This window comes from Onychostoma macrolepis, chromosome 22 (assembly GCF_012432095.1).
Source record: "Onychostoma macrolepis isolate SWU-2019 chromosome 22, ASM1243209v1, whole genome shotgun sequence".
NCBI classification, from domain to species: Eukaryota; Metazoa; Chordata; class Actinopteri; order Cypriniformes; family Cyprinidae; genus Onychostoma; species Onychostoma macrolepis.
In genome coordinates, this window is record NC_081176.1 from 33,735,402 (window position 1) to 33,748,454 (window position 13,053).

Sequence of the window (13,053 nt, forward strand, 5' to 3'; positions counted from 1 at the left end):
TTTTGCAACTCTGCTGATTGTTATTAACACAGCATTTTATTGGCCAACAATGGCCATGTCTTTTTGGAAAATTTCAAAGTGTTGCATAATATCAGAGCAGGTAGTACACAACAGAGCTGCACAATAAAGTCAAATAATTAAATGGCAAGCATCAATACAATCTCTCTCAATATAAAAAAGAAATGAAACACTTCAAGATATTGTTTAGAGATTATGGTAACACTTTAGATTAAGGTTCCCATTATAAAGGGTTTATAATGTCCATGAATGACTAAATAATTGTTGAGCAGTTATAAATGCTTGAATAAAAAGGGTGATTTTAATGCAATACCTGCCTAATAGTGAGCCATTTTTAACTCCGTTATAAATGCTTAATACATATATTTATTCATACTTTTTAAAGCAAAACCAGATTCCTGAATTATTTCATGATTCAGCAAAAATAGGCTATTATAGCAAGACTGAAGGGTGTTGTATTTATGTTTTTTCTCATTTATATCTCATGACTCGTGTCACTTTTTTACAATGTTTCTTACTAATGTCTCCTCTAAAAACTCTTGTTTGATTACTGCAGAAATTCTACTTTTGAGTTTTACAGAAGAATGAGTCTGAGAAAATTACAATAAAAATAGAAACACAAAGACTGCAGTGTTTTATATAAAGTGTGTCGCTGGTTATATGAAAGAGCAATTCAAATTGTGCTTGTTTATATGGTTTTGTTGCAAGAATTTCATTTTTAGAAGGAGTGTTAAGTTTTGATTGCAGTGTTTCATTTTGGCATAGATGTGTTGTTAATCTCCAAGTGCTATGTCTGATTGGCTTATGTGTAGAGTTTTGACATAATGAGCCAAATTCTGCAAAAAGTGTGTAAGCAATAGGCAAAAACTGTAATATTTTTTAAAGAATTCTCTTCTGCTCACCAAGCCTGCACTTATTTGATCCAAAATACAGAAAAAAACAGAAATATTGTGAAATATTTTTTACTATTTAAAATAACTGCTTTCTATTTGAATATGTAATTTAAAATGTAATTTATTTCTGTGATCAAAGCTGAATTTTCAGCATCATTACTCCAGTCTTCAGTGTCACATGATCCTTCAGAAATCATTCTAATACGCTTATTTGCTGCTCAAGAAACACACACACACACACACACATATATATAATTTTTATTTTATTTATTTATTTTTTTTAGTAAAGAAGTGATAGACATTAAAACTTTTATCTAGCAAGCATGCTTTAAATTGATCAAAAGTGATGATAAAGACATTTATAATTTTACAAAAGATTTCTATTTCAGATAAATGCTGTTCTTTCTGAACCTGAATCCTATGATGCTGTGGCATGACCTTAAAAAGGCGGTTCATGCTCAAAAACCCTCCAATGTGGCTGAATTACAACAATTCTGCAAAGAAGAGTGGGCTAAAATTCCTCCAAAGTGATGTGAAAGACTCATTGCCAGTTTTCGCAAACGCTTGATTGCAGTTGTTGCTGCTAAGGGTGGCCCAACCAGTTATTAGGTTTAGGGGGCAAGCACTTTTTCACACAAGGCCATGTGGGTTTGGATTTTGTTTTCCCTTCATAATAAAAAACTTATTTTAAAAACTGCATGTTGTGTTTACTTGTGTTATCTTTGATTAATATTTAAATTAGTTTGATCTGAAACATTAAAGTGTGACAAACAATCAAGAAGGGGGCCAACACTTTTTCACACCACTGTATATAGCACTTTCCTCCACTGCAGCAGCCGAATTTAAACCTTTTGAAAAGAAATCGGTTAATTTTACGCATTTGGCCGCGTGGGCCCTAAGATCCTTTTTTTTTTTTTTTTTTGCTTTCTCAAAGTTAGTTTTTCTGCACCGCCTTTCCTTTTTTTATCATTACCTATCTCATGTTGCACTCTCTCTGATGACACGCTTGATTTGACTGAACCTCTGATCAGGTCGGTCGGCCCATCTCGGGACCAGGCGCCTGGCAGTAAAAATCTGACTGGCCCACATTAAAAAAATGGTCCAGCCCCTCTGGCATTTGCCAGAATTGCCAGATGGCCAATCCGCCCATGCCTGCAAGAGTCGAGGAAGATTCTCTTGGTGCCGATGTTCATGTACCGTTGTCGGGTGAGGGGGAGCAAAGTGGGGTTGCTGAGGTAGAGGGTTCCAAAGCCAAAGATTCCCTGCCGCCCTTTGAACCTTTTTCTCTGGCCTCTGGGTCTGGAGGTGATGCGTGGCTTACAGTTTTTCTCGATTGCTAACACACAATTCACAAAACAAGTCACCATTTTCTCACAACTATAAACACAATCTCAAAACTACACACCCAATTGTGCAAACTTCAAACTTCCAGGGGCCTGTACCATGATGGTGGCTAAACAAACTCCGGGTTACAGGATTAGTTTTGAGTTGACAAAACCAAACCGATGCTATCAGGCTTAATTGGTACCATGAGGCAGCTCATCAACTTTCTCTGTCAACTCGGGCTTTGATCCTTAAGCTATGATTACTCCACGGGCGCGTGCACATAAAAGAGTGACGTCGGCACCGAACAACCAATCGCGTTCAATATGGATAGAGCGAGAGCTGTCTATTTTTCTGCGGAGGAGCAAGAAATAATTATTCAAAAGTATGAAGAATATAAACATGTGTTTCGAGCACGCAGTAATACTGTATCTGCTGCCAAAGCAAGAGAAGAGTGTTGGAAAAAGATCGCTGATTGCGTTAATGCGTAAATTAAACAAATATACATTCAATATTAATTAAAATGATGTGCATGATGTATGTGTGTGCGTGTATATGATGCCTTTACAATAAGGTTGTATTTGTTTAGAGAACGTAATGCAGCTAACATGAATTGACAATGAACGATAGTTTTTCAGCATTTATTAATCTAATGTTAATTCCGTTAGTTGTTCAAGTTACTCATGTTACTTCACTGTGCGTTAGACGTATGTTAACAGTTAGTTTTATTTTAAAAATGTATTAATGCTTAAATTAAAATGTGTATATATGTATACTGTATGTATAAAGGTTTGTGTATAAAAATGTGACTGTATATTAGGCCTCGTCATATAGATTAATAGGCTATTCATTGATTTTTAGATGCAACCCCAACTACAAACGTTCTTGGCAGCAGATAAAGACAAAATATAAAAATATCATTCAAAGTGGTGAGTATTTACCATAACCTTTTATTACTTTCGTGAACATTTTCACAAAAACTTTTTGCAGCAAACAGAAAAAGTGTGACCTTCGAAAACTGGGGAGGGCCACCTCAGAATACACTGTGGCAGAGGAGCTGGCTCTGAGTAGCAATAAGGCGGCCGATTATGGATGGTATTACAGGTGCTGTACAATCTGACCCTGGTGCTGGCTCCTCTAAGCAAGTGACACTGGGTATGTGTGCAATGCATTACTACCTTTTAAAAGTTGTACATGTGGCTGACTGTATGTTCTGCAGTAGAGGGAAATGCAGTGTCCCTGTTGAAGCCGGCACATGTTCACACAGTCTCCCACACAGAGGTGAACTTGCAGCAGACAGAACACTGTGAATATGCTTTACAACAGTTACGCTTTACATTGGCCTACTTTTATTTATTAGGGTGACGCAAATGACGAAGACACCCTCTCTGTGTGTTCTGAAACCATTGCTGAGGTGAATGCATTGTTTTTTTGCTTTTTAATGGCACACATTTTAATGTCACACCAATGTGACTGGCCCTTATCTTTTATTGTAGGATTTTTCACAACCTACCCCACAAACTGACGCCTCTACCTCAATGGGCTTCAGAAGGAATGTGAACAAGGTACTGCTTTAAACCCTTGACATAAATTACAGCCAGTCCTGTGCCTGTATTAAGTCATGCCTTTTGTCATTTGATTTACCTTAAGACTTGTAATGACTGTTTGTGGTGGAATTATGTTTCAGGTGGAAACTGACTCAGTCAGGGCCCTTTACAAAAGGAGCCTAGAATTGGACTGCACACTAAAGGAGCTGGACTGTGAGCTGAGGAGCCTCCAAATTAAAAAAATTAAATTGGAGATCAAACAGCTGGAAAAACAGATCTCAGTATGTGAACTTGCTAAAACAGGCAACACATTAGTATGAACACTCAATACTTATTAATGCATCTTTCTCTCTTTCTCCTCCTTAGCCACATCAACAATAAAACCATTTGAGACCTATCTGCAGTTTCAATTTACTTTTATTAAGTAAAATATTGTATGGTGACTGCATCTCTGACAGCTGTGCCAGCTGGGTGGTCAAGTGTGATTGGGTCAATTTCATCGGGGAGAAGCTGGTTTAGTGGTGGTGCTTGCTCCTTTCTGATAGTGGCTATATTGTGCAGAATGGCACATGCAGCCACTATCTGTGATGCCCGCTCTGGTGACACCCTTAACCGCCGAAGGCAGTTGAAACGTGCCTTTAGGATGCCAAAGGTCATCTCAATCTTGACCCTGGTTTTACTGAGGGCCACATTGAACCTGTTTTGTGGCCTTGTCTGAGGGTCAGGATAGGGGTTAGTAAAAATCTCTGGCATGCATAACCCCTGTCTCCTACCAACAGGCCATCAAAAAGCCCTGTCACAGAACAGAAAAGGGAAAATTGTATAAGTTTTGCTTTGTCAATTAAAAAGAACACTTTAAAGTGTTTTGTACTGTAACTTGCCTTCCTCAAAGCGCTGACACAACACAGACTCACGGAAAATTCGTGAGTCATGCACTGAGCCAGGCCATTTGGCATCAAGCTTGTGATCATGCATTCATGATCACAAGTTATCTGAAGATTAAATGTACAGTACATCATTGTCATGTGTTAATGATTCATCTCACTGAAAATAAGTCATCTTGAATAGTAGTACACCTATAGTACACCTACCTGAACATTGACGCTGTGAAAGGACTTTCTATTCACATAATCTGCCTCATGTTCTCCAAGAGCTGTGGAGATTGCAACGTGTGTGCAGTCTATTGCTCCTATGACTCTAGGGAATCCTATCATAAGATTAATATATTTGTTAAAAGATTTAGAATAATATTAACATGTACTGTATTGTATAATTTAAGTGTTCTAAGTGAAATCTGCTTTCTGGGGAGAAAAAAGTGAATGTATAAAAGTAAATCTGTTCATGTAGTGTCACCCTATCAATCTTACCGGCAATTTTATAAAAGCCCTCTTTTATGGACATGGTCGATAAATGTCCAGGGAACACTATGAAGCTATTCATGTACCCCTGCAGTGCGAGGACCACCTTGCGAATGGTTCGACAAACCGTGTTTTTCCCAAGGTTCTCTGCATCACCGACCGCATACAAGTACGCATCGCTTGCAAAAACGCAACGCAATGCATACCATTTGCGGTACAGTAAGAGCATGACTTCGACGTGTCACATTTGATATGTGCGGCTCAAGAAGTTCGCAAATATAAGAGATTCCTTCATGGAGAATCTGTATCTTTCATACAAGTAAGTATCAGGAAAATCTAGGGGATTTTGTCTGTCCCTAAAAACTCTTTCTCTACGAAGTGCTCGTCTAACAATTTGTGCGGAGATGTCCACAGGATTTGGTAGAAAAGGTGAAGCCATTGCAACAGACACTGGGATATGTGACGTCACCTATATGTTTCTTTGATCACAGCTGATTGGTCGAATTTCAGTCTGAGACCTCAAATCCAGAACATAACCTGCCCCGGAGCAGGTTAGCCGTGCAGCATAAGATACCATGGCGACAAACAACGCTTAAAGCCGAGCTACCTTCATGGTACCTAAAACCCAGAGTTGGGGCAAACTAAACTGAAACTTACCTGGCTAGCCAGCTAAACCGGCTTCATGGTACAGGCCCCAGGTCAAAGTCAAACATTTTAGTCAAAAACACATTCTCATTTGTCAGAATCTAATCTTTGGCCTCAGATGACACACAAAGCTGTCAAATGCACAGACTATTTTCCTGACTAGAAAACACTAGTGAGATCAATTCAAAACACTGTCACAAAAATCTCCTTTTGGGAAACAGGAAACATCTTGCTATTCAATGACTGTTACAGTATGCAGCATAAATAGAGTTGTGAAGATACAGTAAAATTCACCAATAAACTTTAAGAAAAGTTTACTTTCATTACACTACACTACTGTAAAGTTATCTTACAGTAGATGAAAAGCACTAGAAGAGAAAAGTACAAAAAACAAACAACTGAATATACAGTAAACACATATTGGAATATCCTGTCAGTTTCTGTACAGCAATAAATAAAGAAATACAGCATCCTCTGCCAAGTTGCATTACAGTATTGGTAATATCCTTATTTGTTCCACTATAACAGTTTCTTAGTTTTATGAGAAAAGACTTTCTCTGCCTCCCCTAGACAGTCGACTCATCAGTTCTGCACAAATACATGTGAAAAGTACTTGGCTACAAATCAGTTCAACAGTTACGAGTTTGAGGCTGTGTGCTACAGTATTTACAGTACAAAGAATAGTGAAAGTTCTCTCATCTGAAGTACTGCTGCTATGTACTGTAATTGTAATGTGTAAGTAGATGATCCTGCAGGCAGCTTTCCTTATGCTCATTCCATGCACAACTATAGTGCTTTATATTTCATCAGCAACAACTGACCTTTGTCCTCATCCCCTTCATTTTTTCTTTTCTCCTCCTATTCCTCTTTGTCTCCCACGACCAAGATTCATTTTTCAAAACTCATAATCACTTGTGCTCCTGTGCATATCATCCTGAGATTCTGACTGCTGTGTCATCAGTTTTGCTACTGAATGTTCACACATGGATAAGTGTGTGCTATTTTTGTTCATTTTGTGATTCTTGAGGTAGTTATATTGTTTATTTGTGTTTTCTCAATGAGAACATGGTTAAACCTGTGCAAAATGATGTCGTTCATGTGTAGAGTTCTGTAGAAAACAAATTGGAGCGTGTGTGAAAGCAGGTGAAATGTGTTAAAAGTTTTGAGAAATGTGTCTTTGTTTCAAGAACTGTATGAATGGTTTGGAAAATTGTGCCAAATGAATCAGTTATAGTGTATATGTGCAATCGAGGAAAAACTGTAAAGTCCATTTGGCATGGGTCCAAATCGAAGCGCTTGAAAAGGCAGAAGAGGAAGAAGGCTGAGATGAAGTTACGACTCGAAGTTCGCAGGTTGGAAATTGAGGTGGATAAGCAGGTTAAGCTGCATGAGCTTGAACTGAACACCGCCAAGAATGCACCTGTTCCAACAGTGTCATCTGTACAGACCGCTGATGCTCCCGGCTGTGTCTCCGGGAACCACCTTTGATGTGAGTAAGCATATCTCTCTCGTGCCGCAGTATCAAGAGGCCGAAGTCGATTCGTATTTTAGCAGGTTTGAACGTATTGCATCCGTAGTTAACTGGTCAAGGGAAGTGTGGCCTTTGTTGCTGCAGTGCAAATTGACGGGCAAGGCTCAGGAGGTTTGTGCTAGTTTATCCTTAGAAGACAGCCTAAATTACGATATGGTGAAAGCTGCAATTTTTTGCACTTACAAATTAGTACCAGAAGCCTATAGATTTGGTCGGTGTTGTGTCATAGCTGTGTGGGCAGAGTTGGCATGGGGGAAAACGATACTTTCCCCCTCATTGGAAAAGCATGGTGTTGACCCAGAATGGTGTACATAAAATCATTTCCACGTCGAAAAACATATTGTGTCGGACTGTCCGTACGGTATCTGTGACTGGACAAACGACCCAACGAAATGGCCAGAGGTGTCGTTTCCTGACACTTTTTTTTACCTGATTGAGTCTCCAGGCAAGAGACAGTTTACTACAAGCCTATATGTGACGGCTTGTGAAAGTAAACATTTGTCGTTTTGTATGCTTAATCTTAATAAAGTGATAAAGACTAGAGGTAACTAGTAAAAGCCTGTCATACTTTTTTATTGATATATTAAAAATAATTTTAACATTGACAAAACAAAGGTAACATTAAAGGTCTACTGAAGTGCCTTGAAATGCACAGCATTATGTGGTGTGTTGTAACGGAGCCGAGGAGACGTGAGGCATACGGATCCATGTGCAAGCTTTTATTTAGAAACATAGTCAAACACAGGCAGGGTCAAAAATCAGCAAACAGGTATGGCACAGGCAAGACAAAAGAGCAATCCTAAACGGGCTTGAGTCAGATGACAGCAAACATAATCCAGAGGGTTTGACAAAAGGGGTAATCCGTAAACGTGAACATAAATCCAGTAGAGGAGCAAACACAGTCCAAACAGCAAGCAAAGGATTGATCCAAGATACGTGGTGTTGTGAACTTATATCTTCTAAAGTTTAGGCAACTCAGAAGTGAAGACCAGGAGACTTCGGGTTGTATCTTCAGCAGGATTCTTTTATTGAGAACACAAGCTGTCAGTAGCTGTAGTCATCGAAAATCTAACTAAAGCAGTGATACATTGTAATTTATATACATTTAGGGGGCAGGGCTTAGGAATGGAAACCAATTAAACAAAGCATGCAAATGAGAGAGGATTTGATTCTATCAAGCTTTCAGTGAGCCCAGGGAGGAAGGATGGATGAGTGGACCAAATGGTCTTTCTCTCAGATCTTCTTGTCTGATTAGAGAGTTTATTGTCTTATGGCATGACATTTGCATTGTAAGGGTTTCTGGGTGTTTGGCTTCACAAAGAGATCAAAGCCTGATTGAAGAGTTTGTTTTGTGGCCTGACATCTGCTTTGTAAGAGTTAACAGGAACTGACAACCTCTTGCTACAAACTTTGTATATCACAGTCGTTCATCTGATGTCATCATCTTTACCATAAATGCTAAATACAATGTATACAACTTCTTCAGTTTGTACATTATTACATTGAAATCTAAATTAAACATTTAAATACATTTGTAATCCCACAATTCCCCCTTTGAGAGTTCTAATAACTCTCACAAAATACAAATTTAGACACTTAAAAGTTTATTCTTGTAACTTGTGATCGTTACAGGCACATAGCACTTGTTCTGTGTTGATTGTCTGTAGGGACGAACTGCATGCTGACACAGAAACAAAACATACAATTATGGTCCGTGAAGTTCTTACGGGTAATAATCTTTTCTGGTTGGAACTGTCATTTCCTCGTGAGAGGCGGAAGTCATTTGCTGAACGAAACACTTGATACTGTGGATGCATAGATAGTACACCAGTATGAGAAACAACAGCAGAATTGCTATGTCCTTGATCCACAGCCAGGGTTTACCTAACAAGTTTCCGAACCATGAAGAATTATCTTCAGTCATCTGGTGTAATTTTACTGAAAGATCAAGGATGTCTTGTTGGATATTGTTCAAGTTCTTGGTTGGATCCATTAAACCGGTGCAGCATTCAGGGCCGATAATGGTACAGGCTCCCCCTTGTGTTGCAAGAATGTAATCCAAGGCCACTCTGTTCTGTAAGATCATCATCTTGTGTGAAGCGAGAGTGTCCGTGATATTGCCCAGGGCCAAAACCGTATCATTGGCCAATTTCTGTACAGAATCCGACAGGCTTCTGACTTGATCGAGAGCCTGCATGACACCATACGATGGGATTAATGCTCCAAGAGTTCTTGACCACCACGTTTGTACACAAGTGAGTCCTGGAATGCAGCCCTCTTTGTTGGTAGAAGCTGAATTTTGTAGATGTGGAGAATTTGAGGTGGAGTGTGTGTTTTCTCTGATAGCTGGTAGAACATAAACCAGGGTGCACCTGCCGTTGAATTGGCTGGGTAGGATGCTGTAGACAGAAGTTCCACATAACCACAAAGTGCCAGTCGGTGGAGGAATCATACACAACTGATTTATGGCAAAAAATTTCGGTAGGGATGGGTTCCCGTAGAGACACTCTTTTAAGTCATTCTCCTCTTCGTAACTGATGTAGTAACGTACACATTGAATTTGGTTCCTCTTTCAATCACAAAGCTGCAACGTTCACGAGGAATTTCACCCAGTGTAGTCGATGCTGGAGCATAATTTTCCATGCACCAATAGAACATCATTGGCATGAGTAGATCTGTCATGATGGGAGTAGCTGAAGTTAGGTTGCAGGATGGTAGTCCAGGAATGCAACACGAGAAGCTGGAGGAATCGTTACGTTGTGACATGTATCCTTGTTGTATAATCCACTGGTATGATGATCGAATAAGGTACACGTATCACATTTGGAGATAGGGTGTGCCACCCATGGGATTCCTGCTCCTACTGAAGGTGCGTGTGGCATGCAAACGTTCTTTCCAGCAAACAAGGCATTTCTTGACATATTCATCAGCTCTAAGAATATGTTGTTTCTGGGGTCTACACTTAGCGTGATGTCCATGATGGTTAATAATACGACAATCTTGTTCATGTTGATGATGACTGAAGTTCCGTATGTGATTCTCTGCGTTGTGTATTTTTTTTCTTTGTTCTGTCTTTCGTGACAGTTGGCTCGGCAGTGGGTCTCGTTGTCTTTTAGAGGTTGTGGCTTCATACACAGGTGAGGAGTTCGGTGCGCATGGGTCTTGGAACAGCCATCAAGTGGTATCTGCACAGAGGAAGAAAGAAAACAAAAGACAGCAGTATTTGTTCTAAAGACTACAAACATTAGGGTTGTATCCTCTGTTCAATCTGCGTCTGCTATTGTTGTTCCTTCTTTCCCTATTTCTTAATTCCTGTGACACCTAAAGAACAGTGAGGTGAGGGTGGACTAGTGGATGGGGAAGGCCTATGAGGGTGTGTTCACCACAGGGTTGGCCCCCGAAGCCTGTTGCATCCGGTTCTTCCCTGCGGCTCCTCACTGGTCCATGTGTCCTAACCTATCCCTGTAGGTGGTGTGCAAACTTTAGTGTGTGACATCTCCATCCTCTAATGGAACATCAGTCATAACAAACATCATAACCCAAAGAGGATAGGTGAGTGACTGTGGTGTGCTGTAGTATAGCTTTGAAGGCTGTGAGTGTACTTAACTAGCATTCTCTCAATGGAAGGAAGTGACAGTAACCTTCCTGTAGTTTTATTTACAAAGAATCTTTCAGCTTTGTTGTACATTACTGGGAATTAAGCACTCACAGCCCTAACAGTTAACACCTGAGCAAACTGCTCCAACAGTTCGGTGAAGTGGGAGGGGCTGCTTCAGAGTACCAAGTAGACTGAGTAGAAGCTGAGTAAAGCTGTTAATTTCTCCTAATGTCTTTTGCTTTTCCTACACTCTTTCATCCAGTGTCCAGGTTTACCACAGTAATGACAACTGCCCTCCTTCTTAGGACACTTACGTTTCTGTCGGTTCTCTGTGTTGACCTTAAAGGACGCTGCTGCAATCTTTACTCTGGCTTTAACATCAGAGTCTCTTTCCCAAGTAGCTAACCTGTCCAAGCTGTTTTGCAAGCTTCCAGTGAACCATGTTAGATCTAAGAACGGCAAAGCCGATCTGTACACTGATAAAAGGCCATCAAACCATGTTCGAACTAGTGGTCCTTTGTCTTCAAGCACACTTTCAGAATCATCCACTATTCCACTGTAAGTTACAGCTGACTGACAAAACCTTTCAGTGTATTCACTCACAGTTTCTTCTTTCCTTTGCACACAGTTAGTGATTCTGGACCAGTCTATTTTGGGTCCCATGATATTCTTTAGAATTTTCAAAACACCTTCTCTCAAATCACCTTTACTGGCATGTTGTAGTTCAGAAGTAACAGCAGACTCAAAACTGTTGAATTCAGATTCAGTTAGAATTTGTGACATCAGCTGTGTGACTTCTGCTAACGACATGTCGTATAGACGCATTTTGCGGATCAATGCTCTTCTAAATTCAGAAAAATCTGTGCGTGCTGAGGGTAAGCTCTGAGACAGTCTCTCTATATCTTTAGGTCCTAGTGTTCTGGCAACAGTTTGTACTTGCACAACAGAAGAGTTGGGAGCAACACTTTCAATTCCTCAATTCCTTGAGATCTTCTCCGAGCACCACAAACATTGACCGAATTTACAGGCACATCAATTACTGATTGGATGATTACATCTCTTTCAAAGAAAGCTTGTAAGTCAGGGTAAATTGTATCCGGCTGACTAACTTCCACATCAGTTTTTGCTGCAGCTTTGTTGTGGTTCAATTTCTTAGTCAAAGAGGATACTCTGGCTTGAAGCTCATTGTTCTGTTTCTCTAGCTCTGAATTACGCTGAGATTGTTGTGTAGCTAGTGTTAAACCAAATTCTCTGTGGCAGCAGATAATGCCTTTAACATTGTTCTTGCGAATACATGCTCCTAACACCTTTTACACTCATCTACAGACCAAGTCTTGTCTGGATGGATCTCATATTTCTGAGTTAGTTTTTCTAACTTTCTCAGTGATTATTAGGTTCATTTGTTCTCCTAAAAGTGTTTTGAATTCACTATCTGACCACAATGGAGTCGCAAGACCATCTTTTTCTGTTGTTGGAATCAGCCTAGTATTCCTTCTAACCATTTTGTGAGTTTCTTTGTTACCACACAATCAAAAACACTAAAACTTCTCTGATCAACAGAGGGTACACTTGTTAACACAGCTTAACTATTGTTAACTTTGTTACCACACAATCAAAAACACTAAAACTTCTCTGATCAACAGAGGGTACACTTGTTAACACAGCTTAACTATTGTTAACTTTCTAAATTACCAACACGTCACACTTAACTTCCCTGCCTACAAGAACAGAGGATAAACCAAAATTATTAGCATGAAATGCTAACCTTCTCTGTGAAAAGAGAATAAACCAAAATAACTAGCATGTAAATGCCAATCTTCCCTGCCTGAAAACAGAGGGTAACACAATATTAGCACGTGATGCTAATCTTCCCTGCCTGGACAGAGGATAACTTTCATCTCTAAAAGTACATTTTTTAGAGGATAAACTTAGTTAACCAAACCCTACAGCTGTCTGTTAACTCTTCTCTGTCGGCGCAGAGGATAAACATTTGTACTGGTCTTAAAGGTTCTTTTGGATTAGAGACAGCACTCACCACGACCTTGGTTGAAAGAAAAATTCAGTCTGGAAATCTTTGTTCAGCTGGAAGTTTTCGCTGGATTCCAAAAGATGCAGTCTGGAAGCAGATCTTTGTTTGAGC

At 39.7% G+C, this 13,053-nt stretch overlaps 1 pseudogene; it reads right to left on the minus strand.

The window, feature by feature from the left end:
- Nucleotides 1-4,165: 4,165 nt before the first annotated feature.
- On the minus strand, nucleotides 4,166-5,578 carry LOC131530141 (putative nuclease HARBI1; annotated as a pseudogene).
- Between the last annotated feature and the right edge of the window lie 7,475 nt (nucleotides 5,579-13,053).